This window comes from Dipodomys merriami, unplaced genomic scaffold, assembly GCF_024711535.1.
Source record: "Dipodomys merriami isolate MVZ:Mamm:240054 unplaced genomic scaffold, mDipMer1.0.p SCAF_869, whole genome shotgun sequence".
In the NCBI taxonomy this organism is placed as follows: Eukaryota; Metazoa; Chordata; class Mammalia; order Rodentia; family Heteromyidae; genus Dipodomys; species Dipodomys merriami.
This window is the reverse complement of record NW_027206478.1, coordinates 107,459-129,161: the sequence shown is the minus strand read 5'-3', so window position 1 is coordinate 129,161 and position 21,703 is coordinate 107,459.

Here is a 21,703-nt window from a genome sequence, read left to right as displayed (position 1 = left end):
TATTTCTCTAAAAATGCATCCATTTCTGATAGGTTTTCTTTCTTTAGAGAGTATGGATTCTGGATATAGTTCTTTAGAATTGCTTGGATGTCTTGGGTATTTGTTGTGATTTTTCCCGTGGCATCCCTGATCTTGTTAATTTGGGTTTCCTCTCTTAAGTAATCTTGCCAAAGGTCCATCAATTTTATGTATTTTTTTAAAAAAACAGCTTTTTGTTTTATTAATTTTATTTATAATTTTCTTAATCTCTAGCTCATTAATTTCAGCTCTTAATTTGGTAATCTGGTTCCGTCTAGTAACTTTAGGTTCCACTTTTTTCATGTTTTTCTAGTAGTTTACAACATGGGATTATTTACTTAGTCCATCTCTATTTTCTTGATGTGGACACTGAGGGCAATAAATTTGCCCCCTCAGGAATGCTTTTGCTGTGTCCCACAGGTTTCTTGATGTGTATTCATTTTCATTGAATTGTGGGATCCTATGTATCTTGTTAAATATTTTCTCCCCAAACTAGATTTTTGATGTTATTTAGGGTGAAATTTTCTTAGATGTTTGCATGAAGCACAATGGATGTGTAATGATACTTGAATTCACTGTTGGAAGAGAGTTCCATGTACCACTACATTTACTCTGGCATTTGTCCCAATTGACAGATTATGAGCTTGAGGATCAAGGAGGAACACCTTTCTAGGATGTCTGGTCTGCTATGTCTGCTATGTCCTAGAGCTAGAGGCATGGCCTGGACTTTTGCCACTGCCTATGCATTTAATAGTTGCCTCTATATTCAGTAGATTCTCTTGTACAGCTACAGGTATTTCAACCCACTCAGGACCCATGTGCCTGGGTCATCAGATTATAGGAAGAAAAAATCCACAGTATATAGGATTCAAGAATTGTACAACATAAATATTGACATTTTAATAGAGTTAGAAGAGTAAATAAAATAAACATTTTACATCAATCATGACAAAAAGTAAAATAGATATTTTCCCAGGGAGGGGAGAAGGAACCTATAACACTAGATCTTCCTATAAGTTGCCTATAAGCAGAAATGCTAGGTCAGGGTAGTCAAAGGGATCTACCACCTCATTACAGAAAGGCTTCTCTTCCTGAGTTGAGGGAGGGACATATTCAAATTTCTCCATTGGAGATTGGTTTTCCTGCAGCAGATACTCTGTGAGGACAGACTCCCTTTCCTCAACCGAATCAAGCTTTGAGACATCACTTATTGGTGCTTCTGAACACAGACTGGGGAAATTTTCCTCAAACCCCACAAGTGCTGGTTTATCCTTCTTGCCAAGACATGTCCTGATTTGACTCACCTGGAGCTGATCTAGGCAGACTGTGAAAGTCAAGTTAATAAATTCTGGATCTTCTTCCACTGGAGTACCTGCAGGTTCATCTGCGTCATGTGTAGGGTTCAGAACAAGTGGGACATCCACAGGACTCGAAATATGCTTGGTCTTTTCTGCAAATGGCCTTATCTGCTCTACATTCACATTCTTTCTGGAGTCCAGTGATGACTCCAGATCTCCATAATCACCATTGGTGACGCCACTGAGGGTTCTTTATTTCGAATTCAGAGAAAGCTGCTCTATGGTGATCGAAACCTGAGAATGTAAATAAGTAAAGGATTCTTAGAGTGGAGTCTATAAGTTCATGTGTAATTAAACTGCCATGAGGTTTTAATGAAGAAAGCTATTGAGCTTGAGTTTGGACTGAACAGTGGTGAGAAGGTAGGGAGTTTCTAATCAGCACCGATGCCTGAATATTTTCAAAAAGAAACAGGCATTACCTGGCAGAGAATATCCATAAAAGGACATTTTGTCAAGCTGGGTAGTACTAAGGGCTCCTGGCCAATCACCATCCCGAGAAGCCCATCCCTAGGGGCCTAGTTTCGATCACTACTCACAAAGTCTTGGCACCTATACAAGGACTCCTCTTTTTTCTAGCTCTGATAAATCATGTGTCACTCCACTGGTCAAGAAGGATGTGTAAGAGGAAGAGCAAGTCCAAGAGTGCAAGTTGAATATGACATAGTATATGAGTTTATTCAGGGTGTCTTGGTTCATGGGCTCATAGAAGTCATCAGTGGAAAAGTCCATCCGCAAAGTGAAGATGGAATAAAGGGTTCTGGGAGCAGATTGGTGGCAAGGTGAGAACCTGCCCTCCCCCTTCTCTGCCTCCCATAGCCCCTTTCTTACAAACCCCATGCAGAGGCTGTCCATCCTCTATGCAGAGGTGCATTTATTAGGAAGTGGGAGGAGATTCCTGGGATTAGGATGCTTCTCACAACCCAGTTCTAAGAAGCTGCTGCAAGACAATTCTCCATATTTCTCACTGTGGGTTGTTCCCCCCAGGATATGATTCTCTGCACACAATATTCCCTTGTCATTGATGAGAGACCACAACCACACCCACACCTATGCCATCTGCCAACTACTAAAGTCCCAAACCTTAACTCCCTGGTGGAAATCATAAATAGTGTGCAAAGGAGAAATGTGTACTTTGAATCAGAAGCCTCAAAGATACCCAGTTTGCTAGGAGAGGCCTTCTCTTTGTGCCAGAGTTCACTTACTTCTTGTTCATCTTCCTTACAGTTAGGGCAGAGGGATCTGTACCTATGGGAGGACAGGAGAACATCACTTTAATGGCTCCTCTTTTCAGAACTAACAGGACACCTAAGGATCTGGCTAAGTCCCAGATGGGAATGTGAAACTGAGAGACAACAGTGAAGTATGTCTATTCAGTCCTGTGAAAATTCTGCTAAGAGGCTTATAGAAGTTTGTTCAAAGTAAATGTGCCAATGATTCACCTCCAATCTTAGCTAATCAGGATGCAGAGATCTGAGAATCACCGTTTGAAGCAAGTCTGGCAGAAAAATTTGAAGACCCTTATCTAAAAGGCAGAAATGACCCTGTGACTCAAATGGTAGAGTGCTAGCTGTGAGCATCAAAAGATTGGTACTTAGACCCTGAGTTCAAGTAGCAAGACATAAAATGTAAATGGTTCAGGGCTTACAAATGGAAGGCATCCCTTGTAGGGAGCCGGGGCGAGACTCCGCCCACTCCCTTGCAGCTTTGAGGTAACCACCCCATATTAGACGGTGCTTGGCGGGACGCCTGGGCTGTGCGCGTGCGCGAGCCAGGTAGAGTCCCCAGCCAATCCCATGACACCTGGTGACGGTGAAAGGCAGGCGACCAACAATAGACCGACCCGCGTTCCTATTTCCCTATATAAGCGGCTATGTTTCGGGTGCACGCTATCTCGCGCCCAAGCTCTCCTACAACTAAAAGGCTCTCCAATAAAGCGTGATCTGAGAAGACTCCTAGTGTGGTGGTCTTTCTTTCTCGCTGGTCGAGTAGACGGTCGCTACAAGTGGTGCCGAAACCCGGGAACGAACCAGGGACGGGACCCGTGCGAGAGGCCGAACCGGAGCCAGAACTCAACACGCGGAGAGGGGACGTCGGTAAATATCCCCCGGTATGCTGTTCACTGTAGATTTAGATATTTATTGGTTGCTTGCATTGCTTCTTCCTTTGTGGCTTGTCTTTTTGATGGTGCGCACTTGCCTCGAGGAGGGAGGGTTTGATTTAATCCAGGAAGGATGCAAAGTACTAACGCAGCATCAGGATAGTCTATCAGAGTCAGCATACAGTAAGGGGGAGGAAAATAGGCCTAAAAGAAAAAGGGAAAAAAGACAAAAGGATCCTAAAGAATTAAAGCAGGAGGGACTGCAGCCCTCACAAAAGGAGAAGGGTTTTAGGGAGGGGGCCTCAAGGAGACCCCCATGCCCTTCTTTAAAAGCAAACCGGTTCTCAGCCCTACATGTGGAAGGGCAGGACCAAGAATATAGTAATCTTGTGAGTGACTCAGAGGAAGAAATGTTAGAGGAGGAGGGAGAACCGCTCGATCCAGCTGATAGTGAAGACTTAGAAGAGGCTGCGGCGGAGCACGAGGCAGACAGATATGGGGGGTGGCGCCCCCTAGGGGTGGGAGTACCGCAGCAGCCAGGGAGAGGAAACGGAGCTGCCCCTCACCAGTCGGCCCCCCCGCCGTGCCCGCCGGCAGGGAAGAGTCACTTTATAAAAGAAAATACCTGGTCGCGGCTGGCAGCCGCTTTCCCAGTTTTTGAAAATCCAATTACTGCTGAAAGAAATTTTGAGCCGGTTTCCTACTCCCAGTTAAAAGATTTAGTTGAGGCAGTCAGGACTTATGGAGTGACGGCTAATTATACCACTGCCCTGCTCCGAAGACTGACCGTCAATGCCATGATGCCCACGGACTGGTTTGAGGTAGCCCGTACCTGTCTCAATCATGGGCAGTTCCTCGATCTCCGGTCTATTGTTCAAGACAAGGCTCAAGCCCAATACAGACAAAATGTCCGTGACGGGCACCCGGACTGGACCGTAGACATGCTTCTCGGGCAGGGAATCTACTCGGTAGACCAGACAGGATATCCCTTTGAAGTATACCGCCAGGTAAAGGAGGTTTTTTACAGGTCCTGGCGAGCCCTCCCAAACAAGGGAGAGGTGGCTGGCAACCTAACAAAAATCATGCAGGCCCCTAATGAGCCATTTTCTGATTTTGTTGCCCGTATGCTAGAGACAGCCGAGCGGGTATTAGGAAATCTGGAAACAGCCATGCCATTTGTACAACAAATCATTTTTGAACAAAGCACCAAGGAATGTCAGAGGGCAATTACCCCAGTAAGAACCCAAAGCCTAGAAGCTTGGTTAAAAGCCTGCAGAGAAGTAGGTGGCCCCCTGACCAATGCGGGGCTGGCAGCTGCTGTCTTGTCGGCTGCCGGGGCCGCAAAAGATAGTAAAGGAAAAGGGTGTTTCCGGTGTGGTCAGTTGGGACATTTTAGACAGCAATGCCCACAAAATGCTGGTCCTGCACAAAACATACCCAGGCCGCCAAGGACTCCAGGAGTGTGTCCTCGTTGTAAAAAGGGAAAGCATTGGGTCAACGAATGCAGGTCAGTTAGAGACATCAATGGACATTTTATACCCCAAATTACTCCAAACACTAATTCGGAACAGGAGCCAAAAAACGGAGAAAAGGGCCCTCGTCCCCAGGGCCCGAAAGTTTATGGGGCATTTCAGACTCTGGCTCCTGGACAGCACCCGCAACAACCCCCCAGCCAAGAAGAGCAACCTCAGGCTCCGCAGGGTTGGACCTCTGTGCCACCTCCGGACGGTATTAACACAGCAGATGGGAGTCCAGATTGTGGAGACAGACATGACAGGACCCCTAGATGAAGGCACTGTAGGAATAGTTTTAGGACGCTCCTCCTCCACAATGAGAGGATTAATAATTTTCCCGGGAGTAATTGACCCTGACTATACGGGGACTATCAAGGTCCTCTGCCATGTCCCCCATGGAGTGGTGTCCATTTCTCCCGGGGACAGAATCACACAGCTTCTGCTTTTGCCTTCTCTTCATGGCAACTTCCCTGCTAAGGAGATAGAGAGAGGAGATAAAGGGCTAGGCTCCACTGGAGTCGACCTTACATGCCTATCCATAACTTTAGACCAAAGACCCATGCTAACTCTCCAAGTGGAAGGGAGAAGATTTGAGGGACTGGTGGATACAGGGGCAGATCGAAGCATCATCCAAAGAGGGGAGTGGCCAAAGCAATGGCCAACTCAGAAATCCTCCCAGACCTTACAAGGGCTGGGCTATGCCGATGCCCCACAGTTAAGTGCAAAAGAATTGACTTGGAGAACAGACGAAGGCCAAGTTGGAAAAATGCAGCCATTTGTGGTAGACGTCCCTGTCAATCTTTGGGGAAGAGATGTGCAGCAACAGCTAAAGCTAACTTTAACTAATGATTATTCTGAGGCCAGTCAGAATATGATGAAACAGCAAGGATTTGTGCCAGCCTTGGGGCTTGGTCGGCGTCTCCAAGGACGCAAGGAGCCGATAGATCCACTTCCTAAACAGGACAGGAAGGGTTTGGGTTTTTCTTAGGGGCCTCTGAAAACAAAGCTTCCACTGAAGGTGCGGTACCCATACCTTGGTTAACGCAAAAGGTGGTGTGGGTTCCTCAGTGGCCCCTCTCTCGAGAAAAATTGGAAGCGGCTCAAACTCTTGTCCAGGAACAGCTGCAGCTGGGGCATGTTGAGCCTTCAGTGTCATCTTGGAATACCCCAATTTTTGTGATCAAAAAGGCCTCCGGAAAATGGAGATTATTACATGACCTTAGAGCAGTAAATGCCCAGATGCAAATTATGGGACCCATCCAAAGGGGACTTCCACTGCTCTCTGCGTTACCTAGAGAGTGGCCTATTTTAGCTTTAGACATTAAGGATTGCTTTTTTTCCATACCTCTTTATGAAAAGGATAGGGAGCGCTTTGCCTTTACTTTGCCCTCGGTTAATCATGAAACCCCGGATGCTCGCTATCAGTGGAAAGTTCTCCCCCAAGGGATGGCTAATAGCCCAACAATTTGTCAATTGTTCGTGGGGGCTGCATTAACCCCTGTTAGGGAAAAATTTCCAAAAGTACGAATTGTCCATTATATGGATGATATCTTGTTGGCTGCTCCCTCGGTAGAGACTCTTCATAAAGTGTTTGGGCAGGTAACGGAGACCTTAGCTAATAAAGGATTGATTATTGCCCCTGAGAGGGTTCAGCAGACTAGTGTTGTTCAATTTCTGGGAACCATTGTTTCTCCTACTGAGATTAAACCACAAAAACTTTCCATTCGAACTGGTCATCTTAAAACACTTAATGATTTTCAGCAATTGGCAGGAGATATTAATTGGATAAGGGGGTTTCTTAATCTCCCTCGGTCAGAGTTGTTACCTTTATTTGCTATTTTGGAGGGCGACCCTGAAGTCACCTCCTCTAGATCCCTGACACCTTTAGCACTAAATTCCCTACAAAAGGTTGAGGCAGCTTTGTCTAGGGCTCAACTTTCACGGGTTGATTTAAAATTACCTATTGATTTATGTATATTAAAAACAGAAAATTATCCCACGGGGGTTCTTTGGCAAAATGGCCCCTTATTGTGGCTCCACGGCAATTCTGTGGGAGCAAAAACTGTTCAATATTTTCCTGAATTAGTGCCTAAACAGGCAATTTTGGGTATATTGTTTAATGCACTTTGCAAAAATTCCAGATAAATTAATTATTCCATACACCCGTGAGCAAGTTGAAATTTTAGCAGCCACAATGGTTATGTGGGCAATTCTTGTTTGCTCATTTCCAAATGTAATTGATAATCATTATCCTAAGCATCCTCTGCTCGCCATAGTTAACAAAAATTTAGTGTATTTTCCTGTTGTCACTTCAAAGGAGCCCTTGGTTGATGCTCTGACTTTCTTTACGGATGGATCAAAATCTGGACAAGGTGCCTTTTTTGTTCAAGGACACAAACAGCCGGTAGTCTTTAATTTTCGGCCGAATGCCCCACAGGCTGTTGAATGTTTAATTGTGCTTGAAGTTTTTAAAAGATTTGATCAACCTTTTAACTTATTTTCTGATTCATTATATGTTGTAAATGCCGTTGCTTCTCTTGAAGTTGCTGCTTCAGTTAAGCAGGCCAGTACAATTTCTAATGTTTTGTTACAGATTCAGTGCCTTATCTTAAACAGAAAACATCCTTTTAATATTGGACATATTCGTGCCCACTCTATGTTGCCGGGCCCGATGGCAAAGTGTAATGATTTGGTGGACCAGGCAACACGGGCTATGGCTCTGGTTGCTGCTGATCCTGTAGAATTGGCAAAAGACTTTCATAGATTGTATCATATACCTGCTAATACCCTTAGGAAAAGATATAATTTGTCCAGGCATGTGGCAAGAGACATTGTTAAAGCCTGTAAATCTTGTGTTACCTTTCTTCATCCTCCCCATGTGGGGGTAAACCCCAGGGGGTTGAGACCAAACGCCCTATGGCAAATGGATGTTACTCATCTGACGGAATTTGGTAAGTTGAAATATTTACATGTGTCTGTGGACACCTTTTCTGGTGTCATTCATGCCACACCTCTGGCAGGAGAAAAGGTGTCTCACGTCAGAATACACTGCTTAGAAGCTTGGGCAGCTTGGGGAAAGCCCCTTAGACTTAAGACGGATAATGGCCCTGCTTATACTTCCCATGGTTTTCGTGCCTTTTGCGCACAAATGCAGGTTGCCCACACCACCGGATTGCCCTACAATCCTCAAGGACAAGGTATAGTGGAAAGAGCTAATCGAAGCATAAAAGAAATGCTTCAAAAGCAAAAAGGGGGAATTGCTGAGTCCGCGTCCCCCAGGGAAAGACTTTCTCTTGCGCTCTTTACCCTTAATTTTTTAATTCTAAATGACAACGATCAGTCTGCCGCAGATCGGCATATGACAAGAGACTCCATGGATACTAAAGACATGGTTATGTGGAAGGATGTTATTAATAATAAATGGTGTGGACCGGATCCGGTAATAATGAGATCCAGGGGAGCTGTTTGTGTTTTTCCACAGAGTCAAGAAGTACCTCACTGGGTGCCAACGAGACTGACCAGGCCGGTGGAGACTGCAGCAGAACCCCCTCTTGAAGATGCAGCTGATCTTCCTGCTGTTAGCAACAGTGCTAATAGCAATCCCTGTGATAGCTAAACCAATGATGCTGTGGGCTGTTACAATTTACTGACTGGATTGCCTCTGCAGTGTCCTTTTCCAAAGAGCGGGTGGGAGTCGGAATGTTTTTAGCCTGCTGCTTGGGAGGATGCGTGGTCTGCCTATGATTGGTCTGTCGCCTTCGAGCCCAAACCAGAAGGGACAAGGTTGTTATCTTGCAAGCATTAGCCGCTTTGGAGAGTGGATCCTCACCCCAGATTTGGCTGTCGGCCCTAAGAGGCAGTTAAGCCTTACCATTCTGCATAGCCTTAGCACCCCGAGGGATCAGGGGATCCCATTGCACCTGACAGGTATGCAATTTGCAATTTGGGACAGGGTGCAAGGCAAGTGCACTGCACTTGAGGAGATGGTTCTCATCTCCTCAAGAAGAGCATGCTGGGTTGCAAGTGGGTTGATGCCCAAGATCCCACCTCTGCAAAAAAGGCATCGGACGGGCCTGGTCATCACTGGGGAAGGAGCCCCTCAGGCGAAGGCCAGTGCAAGGTCCTCTCATTAATGTTTTAGACAGAGGCCCAACCTCTACTCTTACCTGTTGCCAAAAAACAAAGAAGGGGGAACTGTAGGGAGCCGGGGCGAGACTCCGCCCACTCCCTTGCAGCTTTGAGGTAACCACCCCATATTAGACGGTGCTTGGCGGGACGCCTGGGCTGTGCGCGTGCGCGAGCCAGGTAGAGTCCCCAGCCAATCCCATGACACCTGGTGACGGTGAAAGGCAGGTGACCAAAAATAGACCGACCCACGTTCCTATTTCCCTATATAAGCGGCTATGTTTCGGGTGCACGCTATCTCGCGCCCAAGCTCTCCTACAACTAAAAGGCTCTCCAATAAAGCGTGATCTGAGAAGACTCCTGGTGTGGTGGTCGTTCTTTCTCGCTGGTCGAGTAGACGGTCGCTACAATCCCTACTGGCTCAGAAGTCATTTAGCCACCTTTGACACCCTAGCCCTTTCTCTGATTACATTATTTCACAGGCCTCCAGGATTACTACTGAAAACTTATTTACAAATGGTAAATGTGATTTCCTGGAGCCTCAGCTAGGTGAGAGCTACTGGCTCATGCCTGTAATCCTCGTTTGTCACAGATTTCTAAAGCTCCAATAGCTTCTGAGGGAAATGAAATGTCCTGGCTGGCCAGTCTTAAGAAATTAGTCATGGTGTGTTTTTCTTTGTCTTATGCCAAGTTCTTGTGAGAAGAGCCCAGTGAAACAAACAGTCTCAGATTGGAGCCAGTACTCCCAAGACTCATCCATGAGGGCTGGCTGAGCAGCCCCAGATTGAAAGAGGAGCACTCACTTTTTAAACATAACAGCCAGCACTTGCTCCATTTTCCCACAGCCTATAGTTGTATAGGAAGTTTTGAATAAAGAAGAGATCTCCTTTCTGGTGGGCAGGGACTAGGTTAATCACAAGCCTCTCCAGGCCTGCCTCCAAGCTCCATAATTTACAGGGTATATCCCAGGTTGGAGCCGACTCCTTTTCACACTAAGGTGGTAAAAAGAATGGATCTTTCAAACATGGAATTGGGAGCACACTTCAAATTGAGTAACTGTAATAGAGTGGATTGAAAACTACGTAGAAAGAATTATTTCAATATAGACACTTAAAAGCACACAAGAAGATGGTTCTAGTCTGAGTAAGATGAGATCAAATAGGTTTCCTATCATGATTACAACTCGCCTGAGTTGCTCTGTATTTCTCTTGGTTTCTACTTGGACAAAGGCCTGAGAAACTAGATTTGGTTCTTGGCACTGATCCAATGTCTGAAGCTTTGAGTGATGCACTCACTCTTGCCTGAGACCAGAGTCTCCTGACTTTTTTTTGGGGGGGGGGCGTCATGGGGCCTGAACTCTGGGCCTGGGCGCTGTCCCTCAGCTCTTCAGCTCAAGGCTAGTGCTCTACCATTTGAGCCACAGCACAACTTCCAGCTTTTTTCTTTTAGCTTATGTGGTGCTGAAGAATTGAACCCAGGGCCTCACGCATGCAAGGCAAGCACTCTACCACTGAGCCACCTTCCCAGCCCCAAGTCTCCTGACTTTTGAACACAGAATAAGAACATCTTTCTTGTTCCAGAGCCACAGGCCAAATGAGCTGACTTGAGCAAACTTTCACAGTTTATTATCACAGTTTGCTATCACAGTTCCATGTTCTAATCCACTGTGAGGGAGGCAAGGTCACCTCTCTGGTTCCAATAATCTAAGCTGCTTGCTCACGTAAGACCTTCCCCAAAACAAACGAGTCTGAAATCACCACTTCAACATCACAATATACACATATGGACATAGTAAACAGCATACCTTGTTTGTCGAATCCCCTAGGTACTGGCATGGTCTCAGCTTCAAGGAGCCATTCTTAGGTCAGATCCATGCCTTATTAGTCACTATTCCTATCACTCGGCACAAATAATTTTACTTCTCAGGGCACTCTCAGCCTGCTATGTGCTTCCTGCACATGTTTTTTACATCTATATCTTAGGACATTATTTTGTTTCTGTATCCTAATCTTCTGTTTGCCCTTAAGGGCAGTCATCAGCAAAATATGCAAGTACCTAGAGGTGGGAAGATAAAAGAAGCATTGGTAAACAAACATTACACACATAGATATTTTTACAGGTGTCCATTCTTGTAAGAAAAAAGACTTTTTTAATTCTGTTGCCAAATATTTTATGAAGTAAGGAAGGGGAGAAGGAAAAGGTGCTGCATTGTTTTTATTGTTATGATGACTATTATTTTAAGAATACTACAGCATTTAAGGAATGTTATATGTAAAGCTAGATAGAAAACTGGTATTTAGTTTTTTTTTTTACAAGCTATTTGTTTATACAGTACTTGCCTCTGAAGTCTTGGCTTCTGTGTGCCATGATCTATCCTTTTCCTTCAAGAAATACAAAAATGAATTTCACAAATTGCCGAGATGTTGTCCAATCTCTGGATGTGAATGTAAAATACAATGTTGCTTTAGAGAGAGAGAGAGAGAGAGAGAGAGAGAGAGAGAGAGAGAGAGAGAGAGAGAGAGAGAGAGAGAGAGAGAGAGAGAGTGTGTGTGTGTATGTGTGCATGCTCACACACTCACATGAATGTTTTAGGCTTGTGCTCACGGTTACCTTGAGTATCTTCTGCTCAAAACTAGTGCTCTACTACCTGAGCCAAAACTCCACTTCCAGCTTATTGTAATTAATTGGAGATGAGAGACTCACAGAGTTTCTTGCCCAGTCTGGATTGGAACTGAATCTTCAGTTTTCAATGTCCTGTGTTGCTGGGATTACAGGTAAGAGCCACCAGAATCTGCTGAGAGATCACGAAGGTTGCAAGTTTCAGTCAAGCTTCATAAAACACAATATCCAGCAACTCTAAATCCCTACATGATGGAATATGATGGAATGAGGATAAATTAGGGGGATAGTATACTAGCATAACTTACATCATACCCTGGTCTCAATATCTACCATCACAAAACCAAACAAAATGAGGGAATTTAAAAAAAATCCATCTTATAATAATTTAATTGTGAAAATAATTAAAAAGGGAAAATATTCATATTTATAGGGGATAGTGGATGGCAGAATAAGTAAAGGAAAATTGTATACTGCAGGAAAATTATTCTCTGGTATTGTCATGGTGGATATATGGTAATGCTTTACAAAGCAGCAATAAATAAAGATATATCTACTACCTATAATCTAACATGTCTCTATCCCTATCCACTTCCAATCCTTTAGTGAACATTATCAATTTATGGATGTTTATGGGATATTCCAAAATAACAAGTAGAGTCACGATGTTACCAAATTACATTGGTAATCAAAGTTTTAAGAGATGAAAGTGCGCTGGGAAGGTCGCTCAGTGGTAGAGCGCTTGCCTTGCATGCCTGAGAACCTGGGTTGGATTCCTCAGCACCACATCAGCAAAAAAGAAGAAGAAAAAATACATGCAGACAAGGCAAAGCTTTCAGGTGCCCTTCTAATTACTTCTAAAACCCACAACATAAAAGATCTCATTGAGATAAACAGATGGACACACAACTGTAATCCCTTTACTCAGAAGGTTTTGGCAGGAGGATTGGAGTATGACTCAAATGTGGTTGACACACCAAGACCTAAGGCAAAGCACATCAAAAATGAACACATGAATAAATAAAATATCAGTCCCATGAACCCCTGCCTTATCTTCTTTACTCCCTAGGTCCAGGATTATGGTGTTCACCACATCATAACCTGTTTAGTTATTTTAAGAAACAGATGGATGCTGGGCACTGGTGGCTCACGCCTGTAATCCTAGCTACTCAGGAGGCTGAGATCTGAGGATCTCGGTTCAAAGCCAGCCCTGGCAGGAGAGACCGTGAGACTCCTATCTCCAATAAAAACCACCAGAAAACCGGAAGTGGCACTGTAGCTCAAGTGGTAGAGTGCTCGCCTTGAGCTGAAGAGCTGAGGGACAGCACCCAGGCCCAGAGTTCAAGCCCCATGACAGAAAAAAAAAAGAAACAGATGGTTTTCCCTGATGCAAAGGGTCAGAAAAGGGTAAATGGTGTTCAGAGTCCTTTGGTGGAAACCAAGTCCTTAGCACAAAATGCAGGGATGTTCTTATTGGTCTGTTCCAATGTAAACACAGAAGATGGGCTCCTAACCCCAAGCCCCTGGACAGCAATGTCTCTGTGCAATACTAGGGTGAAGGCAGTTCCAGACACCAGAGGAAGAGCTGATTCTATGTGAGGATGAAATACAGCAGGGTCAAGCTTACTTCTCAATACACACACACCACCACTACCCTTACCACCATTACCACTACCACCACCACACTAAAGAGTCTTTAGCATTCTGGCCATCTGCCTCTCCCCAAAACTTATGCTATTATACAAGTTATTCCAAGACAAACTCATCAGTGTTGAAGGGATTGAGTTGCCACTGTTCTTTCTACACCTTCCAGTGATTCGTGTTTCAAACTAGAAAGGTCTAAGGTGACCACATAACTGCCTAAGTTGAAATGATGTTTGCATGGAGACCTAGCTATGTAATGGTGGACAAGCTGCATAACTTCAATCCTCAGGGTTTTTTTAATCTGCAAATAAATAGGGATTAGTATAGGGGTGCATGCCTGTTTACCTATTTATGGACAGAAGGAGAATAGCAGACCACAGCCAAACCAATGTGAAAGAAAATGGGAAGAAGCAAAAGGACTGGAAGCGTGGCTACAGTGGTAATGTTGAGGTGCTGCCCTAACTTGTGGAGAGCCCTGAACATAATACCACTGGAATTCACCAAAGCAAATTGAAATAACTCAGAATGCCTGATAAAATATCTGTAATAAATAATGAAAATATAAACATGTGTCACCCATCCCCTCACCCTCTAGTCCCCATATCCTATGCAGGACAGAGCTGAAAGCTCAGTAAAGACTTGGTGCTAAGGATACAGGCCTGGGATGGGCCTAGTGTGGCCAGAGTTGCTCTGACAGGTACAAGTTACCAAGCAAGAATGCATAGGTTGTCCTTCCTCACACATGTGTTCATTGCCTTCTCCAGGCTACGGGATGAACATGTCTGAAAGCACAGATAAAAATGTGCTATGCAGCTGGGAATATGGTTTAGTGATAGAATGCTTGCCTAGCATGCATGAAAGTCTGGGTTCGATTCCCCAGTACCATATAAACAAAACAAACAAAAGAAAGGTAGAAATTGCAATGTGGCTCAAGTGGTAGAATGCTAGCCTTGAGCAAAAATAGGCTCAGGAACAGTGCCCAGGCCCTGAATTCAAGCCCCAGGGTTGGCAAAACCAAAAACAATAATAATTAAAAAAAAAAAACTTGGTATTGCCATGTACCAGTGCCTCACGCCTATAATCCTAGCTACTCAGGATGCTGAAATCTGAAGATTGTGGTTCAAAGCCAGCCTGAGAAAGAAAGTCTAGGGGACACTTATCTCCAATTAGCCACCAGAAAACTGGATGTGGCACTGTGGCTCAGATGGTAGAATGTGTGCCTTGAGCTGAAGAGCTCAGGGACAGCACCCAGGCCCTGAATTCCAGCCCCAGAACTGACAAATTAATTAAGTAACATTTTTTTCCACACATATCCTGAGCTCCCAACCCCACAGGTACTGAACATAATATGACCAAAATACAAACTTAAAGTGCACTGAAGACTCAGAGGCCTGGGTAGGAACCTAGAGTCACCAAAGTTGTTCTGGTTAGCACCAACGCACCAAGCAGGAAGGGACTGGATGTCCTTTCTCACATACACCTTCATCTCCTTCTCCAGGCCGCAGAATGAACATGAAAGTATAGATGAAAATTTGATGCAGACTTGGAGAAAGGCGAGTGACCTGGGCAAGATATGAGTTTGCGAGAGCAAGTTCTGATGGGGTCTTTCTAGACCATCCCACATTGGGCCACATACCATGAACCTCTATTAAAGATACCAAGCTTCCATACTCTCCACATTTTATCCTACAGTCAGAAGAAGACAACATGCGGGCTGGGAAGGTAGCTCAGTGGTAGAGCACTTGCCTTGCATGCATGAGGCCCTGGTTTCGATTGCTCAGCACCACATAAACAAAAAGAAAAAAAAGCCGGAAGTGGCGCTGTGGCTCAAGTGGTTAGAGTGCTAGCCTTGAGCTGAAGAGCTGAGGGACAGCGTCCAAGCCCAGAGTTCAGGTCCCACGATTGGACCAAAAACAAAACAAAAAAAGAAGACAACATGCATCAAAATCTTGATGGCCAGGCTAAGAGCTGAGGTGCTTGCCTAGCTTATGAGAGGTCATGGGACACAATACCACTGGAATTTACCAAAAAGAAATAGAAATAATTTTGAATGCCTAATAAAATGTGTATCAAACCTATATGATGAAAACAAAAATCTTTTTGTGTTGGTCCTGGGGCTTGAACTCAGCCTAGGTGCTTTTCTTGAGGTTTTGTTTCCCTTTTGGGGGGAGAGGGGGGAAAGGAAGGGGACAGTTGGTGATTATTGAAGAAAAAGGACTTTTCTACCTGGCTTGGGTTCAAACTGCAATCTTCAGAGCTTCACCTCTTGAGTAGCTAGGAAAGCAGACATGAACCACTAGCACCTGGCAGAAATGTTTTCCACAGATCCCTTTATGCCCTAACTCACTATCTTCTCCAAAGCAAGATTTGTTGAGGTCCAGCCAAACCATACTACATTAGGCCTTACACCCAGATCCTACACTCATAATTCCAGGCTTCTGAACCCTTTGCATTTTCTCATCACCCAGGACCTGAAGCCAAAGGAAGTCTCTGTAGAACAAGGGTTCAGCATCCTGGAGCCTCTTTTATGCTGAGTGTGATCTGGATTATGGCTGAGAACAAAAAGAAAAAGCCATCTAGAGCACACTTTCTGCTCTCACCTTCTGATACCACCGCCCCGCTTCTAATGAGACAGATCTCAGGTCAGGCCTTACACAGTGATGGTAAGGGACATGACTCAGTGTAAAGGTGCCTACCTAGCTTGAAGGAGGCCATGGAACACAGGATCATTTTCATGGTCTTAACTCTAGACAAAATACTTTCATATGCCTAGTACAATGGGAATAAAACCTAGACACTGGAAAATGAATGTCTTATACAATTTTCCCAACCCCTAGGCTTTGCTAAGGACATGAACACCTTGAACAGGCTGATAATAGATGCAGATTCTGAGTTAATCAAACTAGGAATTGGCCAGAACATGAAGCAGGCCCGGAAAATGAACATGGCCCAGACCAGAGCAGGTCCAGAGTTGAAGTAGGCCAGGTGCAGACCCAGACTCAAAGCAACCAGGACTCCAAGCAGTCAGGACTCAGAGCAGCCCAGACTCAGAGCAGGCATAGAAAAGATGTGGACATACTGGCTGGGAAGGTGGCTCAGTGGTAGAGTGCTTGCCTTGCATGCATGAAGCCCTGGGTTCAATTCCTCAGCACCAAATAAGCAAAAAGAAAAAAGTTGGAAGTTGTGCTGTGCCTCAAGTAGTAGAGTGCTAGCCTTGAGCTGAAGAGCTGAGGCACAGCGCCTAGGCCCAGAGTTCAGGCCCCCGACCGGGACCCCCCCCCCAAAAAAAATAAAGAAAAGATATAGGCATAGACTGGACTACAAGGAGGCCCAGGAACAGGTCTGGAATTGGAACCAGCATAGACTCAGAGTGGGCACAGAGTCTGAGGGACCTAGACTAGGAACAGGCTTGGACTCAGACTCAAAGGACACCTGGACTCAGAGTAGGCACAAGAAATGGACTTTGAGGCTCAAGTGGTAGAGTGCTAGCTGTGAGCAAAAGCAGCTCAGGTATAGTGCCCAAGCCCTGAATTCAAGCCCCAGGACTGGCCAAAAAAAAAAAAAAAAAAAGGCTGCGACCTGGAAGGTGGAAATTTGAAGCCAACCTAGGCAGAACAGTCTGTGAGAGTTCATCTTCAATTAACCCATAAAAAGCCATATTGGAGAGGGGGACCAAGATGGCGACGGGGCAGGAGGGAAACGCCACAGCTCTCTCCAACCAAAAAGAGAGTTCGAATTCCAACGCTTAATTTCCCCAAGAGACCGACAACAACAAAAAGACGAACACTCAGAGAAAAACCAGAGGCGGAGAATAACAAAAAAAGGAAGAGAGGAAAAGAAGAATTTCAGAACAGAGAAAAGCAAAGACCCCTCCCCCAACCTTTACTGACCGCGCGGCAGTGCGCCAAGCCACCGGCCAGCCGGCCCGGCGGGGGCTGCGGGAGCCCCAAGAGACACAGCAGAGACACAGGGGGCCGCTTTCAGATCACCAGGTACTGGTTTGCAGAACAGCAGATCACCAGGAACAGAGAAACCTACCAGCCAGGAGTCTCCACGAGGATCCCACCCCCACCCCTCACTCTCCACCTGAGCAGAGAGGCTCCATCCCGCCAAAGCCGCTCGGCACCAGCAGCGCAACAAAGGGACCTGTCTGCAGACCACCCGCCCACCCGATCACGATCGCAACGACCTGGCGGGGCCACTCGGGCCCCAGAGGTACCACGAAGAAACTGCTTGAGCGTGGACACTCTTGACCTGACAGCTTCGACAGAGGCAGAGACAGAAAAGAATCACACAGAGCCACCACCGCCCAACCCAGCCCGGATTGCAACAACAACTGATGACCTACACCACACAGAAACAACCAGCTCCAGGGTGAGTACCCCACAGGGGAAGTGTATCCCTCAAGGGAGACCAGAGCTGGAGGGAATCCCCAGACCCTGACCTAGACTCCCTACCCCAACACCCGGACCACAGGACCCACTAAAACTGGGAACTGTTTGAGAGCTCCACCAGCCCGTGGAGCACACTCAGCTGGCTAGGCTAGAGCAAGAGCACCCCTGGAAGGGAGCTTAAATGCCCAAGCCAGGAACAGCGCCCCTGGGTCAAGACTACCAAGAGTAGAAGAAATTTGAACTGTGTCCCCCAGGCTGTATAACCTAGGTGGTATACACAACAGCACAGCCCTAACGAGTGCGCTCCAGGCTGCATAACCTAGGTGGTATACACATCAGCACAGGCCTAACGAGTGCGCTCCAGGCTGGGGCCGGAACCAGGCCCGGGGATCCGGCGCCTGAACAACACGACCAACTCCTACCAATTGAAGTAAAAAGCTGAGCATACGCCTCAACATAGGGGAGAAAATCAGGAAACAACACTCCCCCGGAAAGCACTCCTGTGACAACAAAAGACCTGGAGGCCCAGGACAAGAGAAGCCCAAACACCACCAAAACTCCACCCATATACCCTAGACTGGGAATTGGGCAACACAGGCTGCCAGCACCTGATAGTAAGCAGGAGCTCAGACTGTTAAGGCGGCTCAGCAATAGAGTGATAGTCTTGGATGTATGAGGCCCTGGATCTGATTCCTCAGCATCACAAAAGCAAAAAGGGTCAGAAGTGGTGCTGTGGCTCAAATGGTAGGGTGCCAGCCTTGAGCTGAAGAGCTGAGGGACAGCACCCAAACCTAGAGTTCAAGCCCACAACCAGCCCAAAACAAACAAACAAAAACGCATCAGGAGCCCATAGCAGACTCCAGTATTTGGGAGAGTGCATCCAGAGCATCTGTTCTTCACAAGAGCACCCGTAGGAGCAAACACAAGCAGTCTAGACTGCTCAACCCTTCCAAAGGCGGGAACTGCCAGCAATCTACAGCAGAGAGCTGAGAATCCTAAGTAAGACAGAATAGCAGCTGGAAATAGGCTCCCAACAGAACCCAGATCAGGCACAGACTCTCTCTACCAATACAGAATCAGCAACCAAGCAAAGACAGACACACCAAAACAAAATTGAAGAGCAGTCTCCTGAACCTCCATGCGAAAATGACAGAGAAAAATCACAAGGTTTACTACCACCCAGGACAGCAAGCTCACCTCAAAAGCCAGCAGCCACACAGGGGAGAGCCCCAGTGGGAGCAAAGCAGGAATGGAAGACAAAGGCTACTTCCAAGGGTTGCTGGAGGCAATGACTCAAGAAATAAAGCGAGAAATTGATCAGAAATTGAAAGAGCACAAGGATGAACTATCCAAAGAGATACAGGGTATCAAACAAGAGATGCATGCAAAAATAGAAGTTGCACAAACCTCAGTAAGAAGTGAGATAAACGCCAAATTAGAGGTAATGCATACCTCATTGAGAGGTGAGATCAGTACTCTGAGAACCAACATTGAATCCATAAAGGGATCCATTTCCTCCATGCAAACCATAATAGAAGCCACTGTCAACAGAGTGAATGAACTAGAAGGTAGAGTGTCAGATACAAAAGACAGAATACACCAACTGGACCAAAAAGTGACAGATATGGAAAAATCACTCAAATTAAACCAAAGGGATATTCAAGAGCAAGCAGATAATGCTAAAAAATTTAACCTTCGCATAATTGGAGTGGACGAAGGTGAGGAATTCCAGAGCAAGGGAATGCACCACCTATTTAACAATATAATCAATGAAAATTTTCCCCACCTCAAAAACGACCATCTTAACTACATCACAAAAGCTTATCGAACACCCAACAAGCAAGACCCCAGGAGAAACACTTCTAGACACATTATAGTAAAAATGATAGATCTGAATAATAAGGAAACAATCCTGCATGCAGCAAAAATGAAGAAGGAGCTATACTACAATGGGAAAAAAATAAGAATTACTGCAGATCTCTCCACACAAACAATGAATGCAAGAAAAGCCTGGGAAAGCACCATACGAGCCCTGAGAGCCAATAACTGCCAACCCAGACTGATCTACCCGGCAAAGCTAGCATTCACATTCGATGGAGAACTGAAAACTTTTAATAGCAAAGAAAAACTAAATGAATACATAAACATTAAGCCAGCATTACAAAGAATTCTAAGAGGGGGGACACAACCTGAAGAAAGCAGCCAGGAACTGGGGCCTGCCCCAAACAGGCGTTACTCAAAGTCTAACTGAGCAAGCACAGGAGGAAAGGAAAAAAGAAAAACTTAGGAAAACGGAATGGCAGGGACAACAATGCATCTCTCTATACTTTCTCTTAATATAAATGGGCTGAATTGGCCAATTAAAAGAAAATGAACTGAGGACTGGATCAGAAAACAAGACCCATCCATCTGTTGCCTTCAGGAGACCCACTTCTCAGCCAAACATACAAACAAACTCAGAGTGAAGGGGTGGAAAAGGATCTACCAATCAAACGCCCCCAGTAAGAAAGCAGGTGTAGCTATCCTGATATCTGACAAAATAAACTTTTCACTAAGATCAGTACAGAAAGACAAGGACGGACACTACATATTAATAAAGGGAACAATCCAAGAGGAGGATATAACCATCATCAACTTATATGCCCCAAATATTGGTGCACCCAGATATGTCAAACAAATGCTCTCAAACTTACAGAATAAAATAGATCCCAATACGATAATACTAGGAGATTTTAACACACCACTCTCACCAAAGGACAGGTCTACCAACCAGAGGATTGGCAAAGAAGCTACCGAATTAACAAAGGCCATACTTCAAGCGGAATTAACTGACATCTACCGAGTATTTCACCCTAAAACAACACAGTACACATTCTTCTCAGCAGCTCACGGAACTTTCTCCAAAATAGACCATATCATAGTTCATGCAAGGAACTTAAGCAAATACAAAGGGATCGACATAATCCCCTGTATCCTATCTGACCACAATGGAATCAAGCTAGGTCTCAATAACAAAGCATACCACAGAAATTTCTCTAATACATGGAAATTGAACAGCACACTCCTTAACAATGCCTGGATAACAGAAGAGATCAGAGAAGAAATAAAGCATTTCCTACAACTCAATGAAAATGAAAACACCTCACAAAGAAACTTGTGGGACACAGCAAAACAGTCCTGAGGGGCAAATTTATTGCCCTCAGTGCCCACATCAAGAGAATGGAGACAGACCAAGTAAATAATCTCATGTTGCAATTAAAACAGCTAGAAAAACAAGAAAAAATGGGACCTAAAGCTACTAGACGAAGCCAGATAACCAAATTAAAAGCAGAGATTAACCAATTAGAAAATCAGAAAACCATAACCAAAATAAACCGAACAAAAAGCTGGTTCTTTGAAAAAATAAACAAAATTGATGGCCCATTGGCTAGATTAATTAAAAAAAGGAGAGAGGAAACCCATATTAATAGGATTAGGGATGCCACGGGAAACATCACAACACGTACCCAAGATATCCAAACAATTCTAACAGACTACTTTCAAAAGCTATACTCTCTAAAGGAAGAAAATCGGGCAGAAATGGATGCATTTTTAGAGAAATACAAGTTGCCCAAACTGAGCAAAGAAGAAGTTAACCAATTAAATAAGCCAATATCCTATAATGAGATACAGGAAGCTATCAAAAGTCTTCCAACAAAAAAAAGCCCAGGACCAGATGGATTCATAGCAGAATTCTATAAGACCTTTAAACAAGAACTAATACCCATACTCCTCAAGCTCTTCAGAGAAACAGAGAAGGAAGGAGCTATCCCAAACTCATTCTACGAAGCCAATATCACACTCATCCCCAAACCAGGCAAAGACCCAACCAAAAAGGAGAATTACAGGCCAATCTCCTTGATGAACACAGATGCAAAGATCCTTAACAAGATT